The sequence below is a fragment of the Ambystoma mexicanum genome, chromosome 4q, assembly GCF_040938575.1.
Source record: "Ambystoma mexicanum isolate Mex_15411 chromosome 4q, UKY_AmexF1_1, whole genome shotgun sequence".
NCBI classification, from domain to species: domain Eukaryota; kingdom Metazoa; phylum Chordata; class Amphibia; order Caudata; family Ambystomatidae; genus Ambystoma; species Ambystoma mexicanum.
Window position 1 is genome coordinate 529,838,398 of NC_090928.1, and position 15,327 is coordinate 529,853,724.

At 36.9% G+C, this 15,327-nt stretch overlaps 2 non-coding genes across 2 annotated transcripts; both read right to left on the reverse strand.

Moving 5' to 3' along the window:
* Positions 1-463: 463 nt before the first annotated feature.
* On the reverse strand, positions 464-536 carry TRNAK-CUU (transfer RNA lysine (anticodon CUU)). Its single transcript has one exon. It is a non-coding gene; the product is annotated as a tRNA-Lys (tRNA).
* Positions 537-6,490: 5,954 nt separating this feature from the next.
* On the reverse strand, positions 6,491-6,563 carry TRNAK-CUU (transfer RNA lysine (anticodon CUU)). Its single transcript has one exon. It is a non-coding gene; the product is annotated as a tRNA-Lys (tRNA).
* Between the last annotated feature and the right edge of the window lie 8,764 nt (positions 6,564-15,327).

Sequence of the window (15,327 nt, forward strand, 5' to 3'; positions counted from 1 at the left end):
GTGTAATCATAGGCTCTGGTGGAGTTTGGAAAGAAAATACACATCAGCCAGAGGCAGAAATAGTCTAAGAAAGTATCAAACACAATTACCAGTCAATATCAGAACGCATTGAAGAATATCAGGAAATAGCCGATTAAACTGTGTGGAAAAAAGTCTTATTTGTGTTTTCTCCACTTTATTTTATAGTAAGATGATGCATACTTTTTCTTTTACAGTGAATACATTAAGGTATGGTATTGCCCCATTACACATCATCCAGACATGCATTCATACATTGCATGTTAACAATGAAAATATTGCAAATATTGTAAAGAGACTTTCAATTTCTATTTTTTTGGTCAAGACATGCATCCAGACATGCATTCATATATTGCATGTTAACAATGAAAATATTGCAAATATTGTAAAGAGACTTTCAATTTCTATTTTTTTGGTCAAAAAGCACTAAAATTTTAGTTGTTTTTGCCCAACGTGGGGCTCGAACCCACGACCCTGAGATTAAGAGTCTCATGCTCTACCGACTGAGCTAGCCGGGCTCCTTTGGATGCCTATAGTTTTCTTCCCTATCCCTGCACTGCCGTTTTCCACAGATAGGATGCTGTGTAATCATAGGCTCTGGTGGAGTTTGGAAAGAAAATACACATCAGCCAGAGGCAGAAATAGTCTAAGAAAGTATCAAACACAATTACCAGTCAATATCAGAACGCATTGAAGAATATCAGGAAATAGCCGATTAAACTGTGTGGAAAAAAGTCTTATTTGTGTTTTCTCCACTTTATTTTATAGTAAGATGATGCATACTTTTTCTTTTACAGTGAATACATTAAGGTATGGTATTGCCCCATTACACATCATCCAGACATGCATTCATACATTGCATGTTAACAATGAAAATATTGCAAATATTGTAAAGAGACTTTCAATTTCTATTTTTTTGGTCAAGACATGCATCCAGACATGCATTCATATATTGCATGTTAACAATGAAAATATTGCAAATATTGTAAAGAGACTTTCAATTTCTATTTTTTTGGTCAAAAAGCACTAAAATTTTAGTTGTTTTCGCCCAACATGGGGCTCGAACCCACGACCCTGAGATTAAGAGTCTCATGCTCTACCGACTGAGCTAGCCGGGCTCCTTTGGATGCCTATAGTTTTCTTCCCTATCCCTGCACTGCCGTTTTCCACAGACAGGATGCTGTGTAATCATAGGCTCTGGTGGAGTTTGGAAAGAAAATACACATCAGCCAGAGGCAGAAATAGTCTAAGAAAGTATCAAACACAATTACCAGTCAATATCAGAACGCATTGAAGAATATCAGGAAATAGCCGATTAAACCTGTGTGGAAAAAAGTCTTATTTGTGTTTTCTCCACTTTATTTTACAGTAAGATGATACATACTTTTTCTTTGACAGTGAATACATTAAGGTGTGGTATTGCCCCATTACACATCATCCAGACATGCATTCATATATTGCATGTTAACAATCAAAATATTGCAAATATTGTAAAGAGACTTTCAATTTCTATTTTTTTGGTCAAAAAGCACTAAAATTTTAGTTGTTTTCGCCCAATGTGGGGCTCGAACCCACGACCCTGAGATTAAGAGTCTCATGCTCTACCGACTGAGCTAGCCGGGCTCTTTTGCATGTCTTTAGTTTTCTTCCCTATCCCTGCACTGCCGTTTTCCACAGATAGGATGCTGTGTAATCATAGGCTCTGGTGGAGTTTGGAAAGAAAATACACATCAGCCAGAGGCAGAAATAGTCTAAGAAAGTATCAAACACAATTACCAGTAAATATCAGAACGCATTGAAGAATATCAGGAAATAGCCTATTAAACCTGTGTGGAAAAAAGTCTTATTTGTGTTTTCTCCACTTTATTTTATAGTAAGATGATGCATACTTTTTCTTTTACAGTGAATACATTAAGGTATGGTATTGCCCCATTACACATCATCCAGACATGCATTCATATATTGCATGTTAACAATGAAAATATTGCAAATATTGTAAAGAGACTTTCAATTTCTGTTTTTTTGGTCAAAAAGCACTAAAATTTTAGTTGTTTTCGACCAACGTGGGGCTCGAACCCACGACCCTGAGATTAAGAGTCTCATGCTCTACCGACTGAGCTAGCCGGGCTCCTTTGGATGCCTATAGTTTTCTTCCCTATCCCTGCACTGCCGGTTTCCACAGATAGGATGCTGTGCAATCATAGGCTCTGGTGGAGTTTGGAAAGAAAATACACATCAGCCAGAGGCAGAAATAGTCTAAGAAAGTATCAAACACAATTACCAGTCAATATCAGAACGCATTGAAGAATATCAGGAAATAGCCGATTAAACTGTGTGGAAAAAAGTCTTATTTGTGTTTTCTCCACTTTATTTTATAGTAAGATGATGCATACTTTTTCTTTTACAGTGAATACATTAAGGTATGGTATTGCCCTATTACACATCATCCAGACATGCATTCATACATTGCATGTTAACAATGAAAATATTGCAAATATTGTAAAGAGACTTTCAATTTCTATTTTTTTGGTCAAGACATGCATCCAGACATGCATTCATATATTGCATGTTAACAATGAAAATATTGCAAATATTGTAAAGAGACTTTCAATTTCTATTTTTTTGGTCAAAAAGCACTAAAATTTTAGTTGTTTTCGCCCAACGTGGGGCTCGAACCCACGACCCTGAGATTAAGAGTCTCATGCTCTACCGACTGAGCTAGCCGGGCTCCTTTGCATGCCTATAGTTTTCTTCCCTATCCCTGCACTGCCGGTTTCCACAGATAGGATGCTGTGTAATCATAGGCTCTGGTGGAGTTTGGAAAGAAAATACACATCAGCCAGAGGCAGAAATAGTCTAAGAAAGTATCAAACACAATTACCAGTCAATATCAGAACGCTTTGAAGAATATAAAGAAATAGCTGACTAAACCTGTGTGAAAAAAAGTCTTATTTGTGTTTTCTCCACTTTATTTTATAATAAGATGATACATACTTTTTATTTTACAGTGAATACATTAAGGTATGGTATTGCCCCATTACACATCATCCAGACATGCATTCATATATTGCATGTTAACAATGAAAATATTGCAAATATTGTAAAGAGACTTTCAATTTCTATTTTTTTGGTCAAAAAGCACTACAATTTTAGTTGTTTTTGCCCAACGTGGGGGTCGAACCCACGGCCCTGAGATTAAGAGTCTCATGCTCTACCAACTGAACTAGCCAGGCTCCTTTGGATGCCTATAGTTTTCTTCCCTATCCCTGCACTGCCGCTTTCCACAGATAGGATGCTGTGTAATCATAGGCTCTGGTGGAGTTTGGAAAGAAAATACACATCAGCCAGAGGCAGAAATAGTCTAAGAAAGTATCAAACACAATTACCAGTCAATATCAGAACGCATTGAAGAATATCAGGAAATAGCTGATTAAACTGTGTGGAAAAAAGTCTTATTTGTGTTTTCTCCACTTTATTTTATAGTAAGATGATGCATACTTTTTCTTTTACAGTGAATACATTAAGGTATGGTATTGCCCCATTACACATCATCCAGACATGCATTCATACATTGCATGTTAACAATGAAAATATTGCAAATATTGTAAAGAGACTTTCAATTTCTATTTTTTTGGTCAAGACATGCATCCAGACATGCATTCATATATTGCATGTTAACAATGAAAATATTGCAAATATTGTAGAGACTTTCAATTTCTATTTTTTTGGTCAAAAAGCACTAAAATTTTAGTTGTTTTCGCCCAACGTGGGGCTCGAACCCACGACCCTGAGATTAAGAGTCTCATGCTCTACCGACTGAGCTAGCCGGGCTCCTTTGGAAGTCTATAGTTTTCTTCCCTATCCCTGAACTGCCGTTTTCCACAGATAGGATGCTGTGTAATCATAGGCTCTGGTGGAGTTTGGAAAGAAAATACACATCAGCCAGAGGCAGAAATAGTCTAAGAAAGTATCAAACACAATTACCAGTCAATATCAGAACGCTTTGAAGAATATAAAGAAATAGCTGACTGAACCTGTGTGAAAAAAAGTCTTATTTGTGTTTTCTCCACTTTATTTTATAATAAGATGATACATACTTTTTATTTTACAGTGAATACATTAATGTATGGTATTGCCCCATTACACATCATCCAGACATGCATTCATATATTGCATGTTAACAATGAAAATATTGCAAATATTGTAAAGAGACTTTCAATTTCTATTTTTTGGTCAAAAAGCACTACAATTTTAGTTGTTTTTGCCCAACGTGGGGTTTGAACCCACGACCCTGAGATTAAGAGTCTCATGCTCTACCAACTGAACTAGCCAGGCTCCTTTGGATGCCTATAGTTTTCTTCCCTATCCCTGCACTGCCGCTTTCCACAGATAGGATGCTGTGTAATCATAGGCTCTGGTGGAGTTTGGAAAGAAAATACACATCAGCCAGAGGCAGAAATAGTCTAAGAAAGTATCAAACACAATTACCAGTCAATATCAGAACGCATTGAAGAATATCAGGAAATAGCCGATTAAACTGTGTGGAAAAAAGTCTTATTTGTGTTTTCTCCACTTTATTTTATAGTAAGATGATGCATACTTTTTCTTTTACAGTGAATACATTAAGGTATGGTATTGCCCCATTACACATCATCCAGACATGCATTCATACATTGCATGTTAACAATGAAAATATTGCAAATATTGTAAAGAGACTTTCAATTTCTATTTTTTTGGTCAAGACATGCATCCAGACATGCATTCATATATTGCATGTTAACAATGAAAATATTGCAAATATTGTAAAGAGACTTTCAATTTCTATTTTTTTGGTCAAAAAGCACTAAAATTTTAGTTGTTTTCGCCCAACATGGGGCTCGAACCCACGACCCTGAGATTAAGAGTCTCATGCTCTACCGACTGAGCTAGCCGGGCTCCTTTGGATGCCTATAGTTTTCTTCCCTATCCCTGCACTGCCGTTTTCCACAGATAGGATGCTGTGTAATCATAGGCTCTGGTGGAGTTTGGAAAGAAAATACACATCAGCCAGAGGCAGAAATAGTCTAAGAAAGTATCAAACACAATTACCAGTCAATATCAGAACGCATTGAAGAATATCAGGAAATAGCCGATTAAACCTGTGTGGAAAAAAGTCTTATTTGTGTTTTCTCCACTTTATTTTACAGTAAGATGATACATACTTTTTCTTTTACAGTGAATACATTAAGGTGTGGTATTGCCCCATTACACATCATCCAGACATGCATTCATATATTGCATGTTAACAATGAAAATATTGCAAATATTGTAAAGAGACTTTCAATTTCTGTTTTTTTGGTCAAAAAGCACTAAAATTTTAGTTGTTTTCGACCAACGTGGGGCTCGAACCCACGACCCTGAGATTAAGAGTCTCATGCTCTACCGACTGAGCTAGCCGGGCTCCTTTGGATGCCTATAGTTTTCTTCCCTATCCCTGCACTGCCGGTTTCCACAGATAGGATGCTGTGCAATCATAGGATCTGGTGGAGTTTGGAAAGAAAATACACATCAGCCAGAGGCAGAAATAGTCTAAGAAAGTATCAAACACAATTACCAGTCAATATCAGAACGCATTGAAGAATATCAGGAAATAGCCGATTAAACCTGTGTGGAAAAAAGTCTTATTTGTGTTTTCTCCACTTTATTTTATAGTAAGATGATGCATACTTTTTCTTTTACAGTGAATACATTAAGGTATGGTATTGCCCCATTACACATCATCCAGACATGCATTCATACATTGCATGTTAACAATGAAAATATTGCAAATATTGTAAAGAGACTTTCAATTTCTATTTTTTTGGTCAAAAAGCACTAAAATTTCAGTTGTTTTCGCCCAACGTGGGGCTCGAACCCACGACCCTGAGATTAAGAGTCTCATGCTCTACCGACTGAGCTAGCCGGGCTCCTTTGGATGCCTATAGTTTTCTTCCCTATCCCTGCACTGCCGCTTTCCACAGATAGGATGCTGTGTAATCATAGGCTCTGGTGGAGTTTGGAAAGAAAATACACATCAGCCAGAGGCAGAAATAGTCTAAGAAAGTATCAAACACAATTACCAGTCAATATCAGAACGCATTGAAGAATATCAGGAAATAGCCGATTAAACTGTGTGGAAAAAAGTCTTATTTGTGTTTTCTCCACTTTATTTTATAGTAAGATGATGCATACTTTTTCTTTTACAGTGAATACATTAAGGTATGGTATTGCCCCATTACACATCATCCAGACATGCATTCATACATTGCATGTTAACAATGAAAATATTGCAAATATTGTAAAGAGACTTTCAATTTCTATTTTTTTGGTCAAGACATGCATCCAGACATGCATTCATATATTGCATGTTAACAATGAAAATATTGCAAATATTGTAAAGAGACTTTCAATTTCTATTTTTTTGGTCAAAAAGCACTAAAATTTTAGTTGTTTTTGCCCAACGTGGGGCTCGAACCCACGACCCTGAGATTAAGAGTCTCATGCTCTACCGACTGAGCTAGCCGGGCTCCTTTGGATGCCTATAGTTTTCTTCCCTATCCCTGCACTGCCGTTTTCCACAGATAGGATGCTGTGTAATCATAGGCTCTGGTGGAGTTTGGAAAGAAAATACACATCAGCCAGAGGCAGAAATAGTCTAAGAAAGTATCAAACACAATTACCAGTCAATATCAGAACGCATTGAAGAATATCAGGAAATAGCCGATTAAACTGTGTGGAAAAAAGTCTTATTTGTGTTTTCTCCACTTTATTTTATAGTAAGATGATGCATACTTTTTCTTTTACAGTGAATACATTAAGGTATGGTATTGCCCCATTACACATCATCCAGACATGCATTCATACATTGCATGTTAACAATGAAAATATTGCAAATATTGTAAAGAGACTTTCAATTTCTATTTTTTTGGTCAAGACATGCATCCAGACATGCATTCATATATTGCATGTTAACAATGAAAATATTGCAAATATTGTAAAGAGACTTTCAATTTCTATTTTTTTGGTCAAAAAGCACTAAAATTTTAGTTGTTTTCGCCCAACATGGGGCTCGAACCCACGACCCTGAGATTAAGAGTCTCATGCTCTACCGACTGAGCTAGCCGGGCTCCTTTGGATGCCTATAGTTTTCTTCCCTATCCCTGCACTGCCGTTTTCCACAGACAGGATGCTGTGTAATCATAGGCTCTGGTGGAGTTTGGAAAGAAAATACACATCAGCCAGAGGCAGAAATAGTCTAAGAAAGTATCAAACACAATTACCAGTCAATATCAGAACGCATTGAAGAATATCAGGAAATAGCCGATTAAACCTGTGTGGAAAAAAGTCTTATTTGTGTTTTCTCCACTTTATTTTACAGTAAGATGATACATACTTTTTCTTTGACAGTGAATACATTAAGGTGTGGTATTGCCCCATTACACATCATCCAGACATGCATTCATATATTGCATGTTAACAATCAAAATATTGCAAATATTGTAAAGAGACTTTCAATTTCTATTTTTTTGGTCAAAAAGCACTAAAATTTTAGTTGTTTTCGCCCAATGTGGGGCTCGAACCCACGACCCTGAGATTAAGAGTCTCATGCTCTACCGACTGAGCTAGCCGGGCTCTTTTGCATGTCTTTAGTTTTCTTCCCTATCCCTGCACTGCCGTTTTCCACAGATAGGATGCTGTGTAATCATAGGCTCTGGTGGAGTTTGGAAAGAAAATACACATCAGCCAGAGGCAGAAATAGTCTAAGAAAGTATCAAACACAATTACCAGTAAATATCAGAACGCATTGAAGAATATCAGGAAATAGCCTATTAAACCTGTGTGGAAAAAAGTCTTATTTGTGTTTTCTCCACTTTATTTTATAGTAAGATGATGCATACTTTTTCTTTTACAGTGAATACATTAAGGTATGGTATTGCCCCATTACACATCATCCAGACATGCATTCATATATTGCATGTTAACAATGAAAATATTGCAAATATTGTAAAGAGACTTTCAATTTCTGTTTTTTTGGTCAAAAAGCACTAAAATTTTAGTTGTTTTCGACCAACGTGGGGCTCGAACCCACGACCCTGAGATTAAGAGTCTCATGCTCTACCGACTGAGCTAGCCGGGCTCCTTTGGATGCCTATAGTTTTCTTCCCTATCCCTGCACTGCCGGTTTCCACAGATAGGATGCTGTGCAATCATAGGCTCTGGTGGAGTTTGGAAAGAAAATACACATCAGCCAGAGGCAGAAATAGTCTAAGAAAGTATCAAACACAATTACCAGTCAATATCAGAACGCATTGAAGAATATCAGGAAATAGCCGATTAAACTGTGTGGAAAAAAGTCTTATTTGTGTTTTCTCCACTTTATTTTATAGTAAGATGATGCATACTTTTTCTTTTACAGTGAATACATTAAGGTATGGTATTGCCCTATTACACATCATCCAGACATGCATTCATACATTGCATGTTAACAATGAAAATATTGCAAATATTGTAAAGAGACTTTCAATTTCTATTTTTTTGGTCAAGACATGCATCCAGACATGCATTCATATATTGCATGTTAACAATGAAAATATTGCAAATATTGTAAAGAGACTTTCAATTTCTATTTTTTTGGTCAAAAAGCACTAAAATTTTAGTTGTTTTCGCCCAACGTGGGGCTCGAACCCACGACCCTGAGATTAAGAGTCTCATGCTCTACCGACTGAGCTAGCCGGGCTCCTTTGCATGCCTATAGTTTTCTTCCCTATCCCTGCACTGCCGGTTTCCACAGATAGGATGCTGTGTAATCATAGGCTCTGGTGGAGTTTGGAAAGAAAATACACATCAGCCAGAGGCAGAAATAGTCTAAGAAAGTATCAAACACAATTACCAGTCAATATCAGAACGCTTTGAAGAATATAAAGAAATAGCTGACTAAACCTGTGTGAAAAAAAGTCTTATTTGTGTTTTCTCCACTTTATTTTATAATAAGATGATACATACTTTTTATTTTACAGTGAATACATTAAGGTATGGTATTGCCCCATTACACATCATCCAGACATGCATTCATATATTGCATGTTAACAATGAAAATATTGCAAATATTGTAAAGAGACTTTCAATTTCTATTTTTTTGGTCAAAAAGCACTACAATTTTAGTTGTTTTTGCCCAACGTGGGGGTCGAACCCACGGCCCTGAGATTAAGAGTCTCATGCTCTACCAACTGAACTAGCCAGGCTCCTTTGGATGCCTATAGTTTTCTTCCCTATCCCTGCACTGCCGCTTTCCACAGATAGGATGCTGTGTAATCATAGGCTCTGGTGGAGTTTGGAAAGAAAATACACATCAGCCAGAGGCAGAAATAGTCTAAGAAAGTATCAAACACAATTACCAGTCAATATCAGAACGCATTGAAGAATATCAGGAAATAGCTGATTAAACTGTGTGGAAAAAAGTCTTATTTGTGTTTTCTCCACTTTATTTTATAGTAAGATGATGCATACTTTTTCTTTTACAGTGAATACATTAAGGTATGGTATTGCCCCATTACACATCATCCAGACATGCATTCATACATTGCATGTTAACAATGAAAATATTGCAAATATTGTAAAGAGACTTTCAATTTCTATTTTTTTGGTCAAGACATGCATCCAGACATGCATTCATATATTGCATGTTAACAATGAAAATATTGCAAATATTGTAGAGACTTTCAATTTCTATTTTTTTGGTCAAAAAGCACTAAAATTTTAGTTGTTTTCGCCCAACGTGGGGCTCGAACCCACGACCCTGAGATTAAGAGTCTCATGCTCTACCGACTGAGCTAGCCGGGCTCCTTTGGAAGTCTATAGTTTTCTTCCCTATCCCTGAACTGCCGTTTTCCACAGATAGGATGCTGTGTAATCATAGGCTCTGGTGGAGTTTGGAAAGAAAATACACATCAGCCAGAGGCAGAAATAGTCTAAGAAAGTATCAAACACAATTACCAGTCAATATCAGAACGCTTTGAAGAATATAAAGAAATAGCTGACTGAACCTGTGTGAAAAAAAGTCTTATTTGTGTTTTCTCCACTTTATTTTATAATAAGATGATACATACTTTTTATTTTACAGTGAATACATTAATGTATGGTATTGCCCCATTACACATCATCCAGACATGCATTCATATATTGCATGTTAACAATGAAAATATTGCAAATATTGTAAAGAGACTTTCAATTTCTATTTTTTGGTCAAAAAGCACTACAATTTTAGTTGTTTTTGCCCAACGTGGGGTTTGAACCCACGACCCTGAGATTAAGAGTCTCATGCTCTACCAACTGAACTAGCCAGGCTCCTTTGGATGCCTATAGTTTTCTTCCCTATCCCTGCACTGCCGCTTTCCACAGATAGGATGCTGTGTAATCATAGGCTCTGGTGGAGTTTGGAAAGAAAATACACATCAGCCAGAGGCAGAAATAGTCTAAGAAAGTATCAAACACAATTACCAGTCAATATCAGAACGCATTGAAGAATATCAGGAAATAGCCGATTAAACTGTGTGGAAAAAAGTCTTATTTGTGTTTTCTCCACTTTATTTTATAGTAAGATGATGCATACTTTTTCTTTTACAGTGAATACATTAAGGTATGGTATTGCCCCATTACACATCATCCAGACATGCATTCATACATTGCATGTTAACAATGAAAATATTGCAAATATTGTAAAGAGACTTTCAATTTCTATTTTTTTGGTCAAGACATGCATCCAGACATGCATTCATATATTGCATGTTAACAATGAAAATATTGCAAATATTGTAAAGAGACTTTCAATTTCTATTTTTTTGGTCAAAAAGCACTAAAATTTTAGTTGTTTTCGCCCAACATGGGGCTCGAACCCACGACCCTGAGATTAAGAGTCTCATGCTCTACCGACTGAGCTAGCCGGGCTCCTTTGGATGCCTATAGTTTTCTTCCCTATCCCTGCACTGCCGTTTTCCACAGATAGGATGCTGTGTAATCATAGGCTCTGGTGGAGTTTGGAAAGAAAATACACATCAGCCAGAGGCAGAAATAGTCTAAGAAAGTATCAAACACAATTACCAGTCAATATCAGAACGCATTGAAGAATATCAGGAAATAGCCGATTAAACCTGTGTGGAAAAAAGTCTTATTTGTGTTTTCTCCACTTTATTTTACAGTAAGATGATACATACTTTTTCTTTTACAGTGAATACATTAAGGTGTGGTATTGCCCCATTACACATCATCCAGACATGCATTCATATATTGCATGTTAACAATCAAAATATTGCAAATATTGTAAAGAGACTTTCAATTTCTATTTTTTTGGTCAAAAAGCACTAAAATTTTAGTTGTTTTCGCCCAATGTGGGGCTCGAACCCACGACCCTGAGATTAAGAGTCTCATGCTCTACCGACTGAGCTAGCCGGGCTCCTTTGGAGGTCTATAGTTTTCTTCCCTATCCCTGCACTGCCGTTTTACACAGATAGGATGCTGTGTAATCATAGGCTCTGGTGGAGTTTGGAAAGAAAATACACATCAGCCAGAGGCAGAAATAGTCTAAGAAAGTATCAAACACAATTACCAGTCAATATCAGAACGCTTTGAAGAATATCAGGAAATAGCTGACTGAACCTGTGTGAAAAAATGCCTTATTTGTGTTTTCTCCACTTTATTTTATAATAACATGATACATACTTTTTCTTTTACAGTGAATACATTAAGGTATGGTATTGCCCCATTACACATCATCCAGACATGCATTCATATATTGCATGTTAACAATGAAAATATTGCAAATATTGTAAAGAGACTTTCAATTTCTATTTTTTTGGTCAAAAAGCACTACAATTTTAGTTGTTTACGCCCAACGTGGGGCTCGAACCCACTACCCTGAGTGTAAGAGTCTCATGCTCTACCAACTGAACTAGCCAGGCTCCTTTGGATGCCTATAGTTTTCTTCCCTATCCCTGCACTGCCGCTTTCCACAGATAGGATGCTGTGTAATCATAGGCTCTGGTGGAGTTTGGAAAGAAAATACACATCAGCCAGAGGCAGAAATAGTCTAAGAAAGTATCAAACACAATTACCAGTCAATATCAGAACGCATTGAAGAATATCAGGAAATAGCCGATTAAACTGTGTGGAAAAAAGTCTTATTTGTGTTTTCTCCACTTTATTTTATAGTAAGATGATGCATACTTTTTCTTTTACAGTGAATACATTAAGGTATGGTATTGCCCCATTACACATCATCCAGACATGCATTCATACATTGCATGTTAACAATGAAAATATTGCAAATATTGTAAAGAGACTTTCAATTTCTATTTTTTTGGTCAAGACATGCATCCAGACATGCATTCATATATTGCATGTTAACAATGAAAATATTGCAAATATTGTAAAGAGACTTTCAATTTCTATTTTTTTGGTCAAAAAGCACTAAAATTTTAGTTGTTTTCGCCCAACATGGGGCTCGAACCCACGACCCTGAGATTAAGAGTCTCATGCTCTACCGACTGAGCTAGCCGGGCTCCTTTGGATGCCTATAGTTTTCTTCCCTATCCCTGCACTGCCGTTTTCCACAGATAGGATGCTGTGTAATCATAGGCTCTGGTGGAGTTTGGAAAGAAAATACACATCAGCCAGAGGCAGAAATAGTCTAAGAAAGTATCAAACACAATTACCAGTCAATATCAGAACGCATTGAAGAATATCAGGAAATAGCCGATTAAACCTGTGTGGAAAAAAGTCTTATTTGTGTTTTCTCCACTTTATTTTACAGTAAGATGATACATACTTTTTCTTTTACAGTGAATACATTAAGGTGTGGTATTGCCCCATTACACATCATCCAGACATGCATTCATATATTGCATGTTAACAATCAAAATATTGCAAATATTGTAAAGAGACTTTCAATTTCTATTTTTTTGGTCAAAAAGCACTAAAATTTTAGTTGTTTTCGCCCAATGTGGGGCTCGAACCCACGACCCTGAGATTAAGAGTCTCATGCTCTACCGACTGAGCTAGCCGGGCTCCTTTGGAGGTCTATAGTTTTCTTCCCTATCCCTGCACTGCCGTTTTACACAGATAGGATGCTGTGTAATCATAGGCTCTGGTGGAGTTTGGAAAGAAAATACACATCAGCCAGAGGCAGAAATAGTCTAAGAAAGTATCAAACACAATTACCAGTCAATATCAGAACGCTTTGAAGAATATCAGGAAATAGCTGACTGAACCTGTGTGAAAAAATGCCTTATTTGTGTTTTCTCCACTTTATTTTATAATAACATGATACATACTTTTTCTTTTACAGTGAATACATTAAGGTATGGTATTGCCCCATTACACATCATCCAGACATGCATTCATATATTGCATGTTAACAATGAAAATATTGCAAATATTGTAAAGAGACTTTCAATTTCTATTTTTTTGGTCAAAAAGCACTACAATTTTAGTTGTTTACGCCCAACGTGGGGCTCGAACCCACTACCCTGAGTGTAAGAGTCTCATGCTCTACCGACTGAACTAGCCGGGCTCCTTTGGATGCCTATAGTTTTCTTCCCTATCCCTGCACTGCCGCTTTCCACAGATAGGATGTTGTGTAATCATAGGCTCTGGTGGAGTTTGGAAAGAAAATACACATCAGCCAGAGGCAGAAATAGTCTAAGAAAGTATCAAACACAATTACCAGTCAATATCAGAACGCATTGAAGAATATCAGGAAATAGCCGATTAAACCTGTGTGGAAAAAAGTCTTATTTGTGTTTTCTCCTTTTTATTTTATAGTAAGATGATACATACTTTTTCTTGTACAGTGAATACATTAAGGTGTGGTATTGCCCCATTACACATCATCCAGACATGCATTCATATATTGCATGTTAACAATGAAAATATTGCAAATATTGTAAAGAGACTTTCAATTTCTATTTTTTTGGTCAAAAAGCACTAAAATTTTAGCTGTTTTCACCCAACGTGGGGCTCGAACCCACGACCCTGAGATTAAGAGTCTCATGCTCTACCGACTGAGCTAGCCGGGCTCCTTTGGATGCCTATAGTTTTCTTCCCTATCCCTGCACTGCCGTTTTCCACAGATAGGATGCTGTGTAATCATAGGATCTGGTGGAGTTTGGAAAGAAAATACACATCAGCCAGAGGCAGAAATAGTCTAAGAAAGTATCAAACACAATTACCAGTCAATATCAGAACGCATTGAAGAATATCAGGAAATAGCCGATTAAACCTGTGTGGAAAAAAGTCTTATTTGTGTTTTCTCCACTTTATTTTATAGTAAGATGATGCATACTTTTTCTTTTACAGTGAATACATTAAGGTATGGTATTGCCCCATTACACATCATCCAGACATGCATTCATATATTGCATGTTAACAATGAAAATATTGCAAATATTGTAAAGAGACTTTCAATTTCTATTTTTTTGGTCAAAAAGCACTACAATTTTAGTTGTTTTTGCCCAACGTGGGGGTCGAACCCACGGCCCTGAGATTAAGAGTCTCATGCTCTACCAACTGAACTAGCCAGGCTCCTTTGGATGCCTATAGTTTTCTTCCCTATCCCTGCACTGCCGCTTTCCACAGATAGGATGCTGTGTAATCATAGGCTCTGGTGGAGTTTGGAAAGAAAATACACATCAGCCAGAGGCAGAAATAGTCTAAGAAAGTATCAAACACAATTACCAGTCAATATCAGAACGCTTTGAAGAATATCAGGAAATAGCTGACTGAACCTGTGTGAAAAAATGCCTTATTTGTGTTTTCTCCACTTTATTTTATAATAACATGATACATACTTTTTCTTTTACAGTGAATACATTAAGGTATGGTATTGCCCCATTACACATCATCCAGACATGCATTCATATATTGCATGTTAACAATGAAAATATTGCAAATATTGTAAAGAGACTTTCAATTTCTATTTTTTTGGTCAAAAAGCACTACAATTTTAGTTGTTTACGCCCAACGTGGGGCTCGAACCCACTACCCTGAGTGTAAGAGTCTCATGCTCTACCGACTGAACTAGCCGGGCTCCTTTGGATGCCTATAGTTTTCTTCCCTATCCCTGCACTGCCGCTTTCCACAGATAGGATGTTGTGTAATCATAGGCTCTGGTGGAGTTTGGAAAGAAAATACACATCAGCCAGAGGCAGAAATAGTCTAAGAAAGTATCAAACACAATTACCAGTCAATATCAGAACGCATTGAAGAATATCAGGAAATAGCCGATTAAACCTGTGTGGA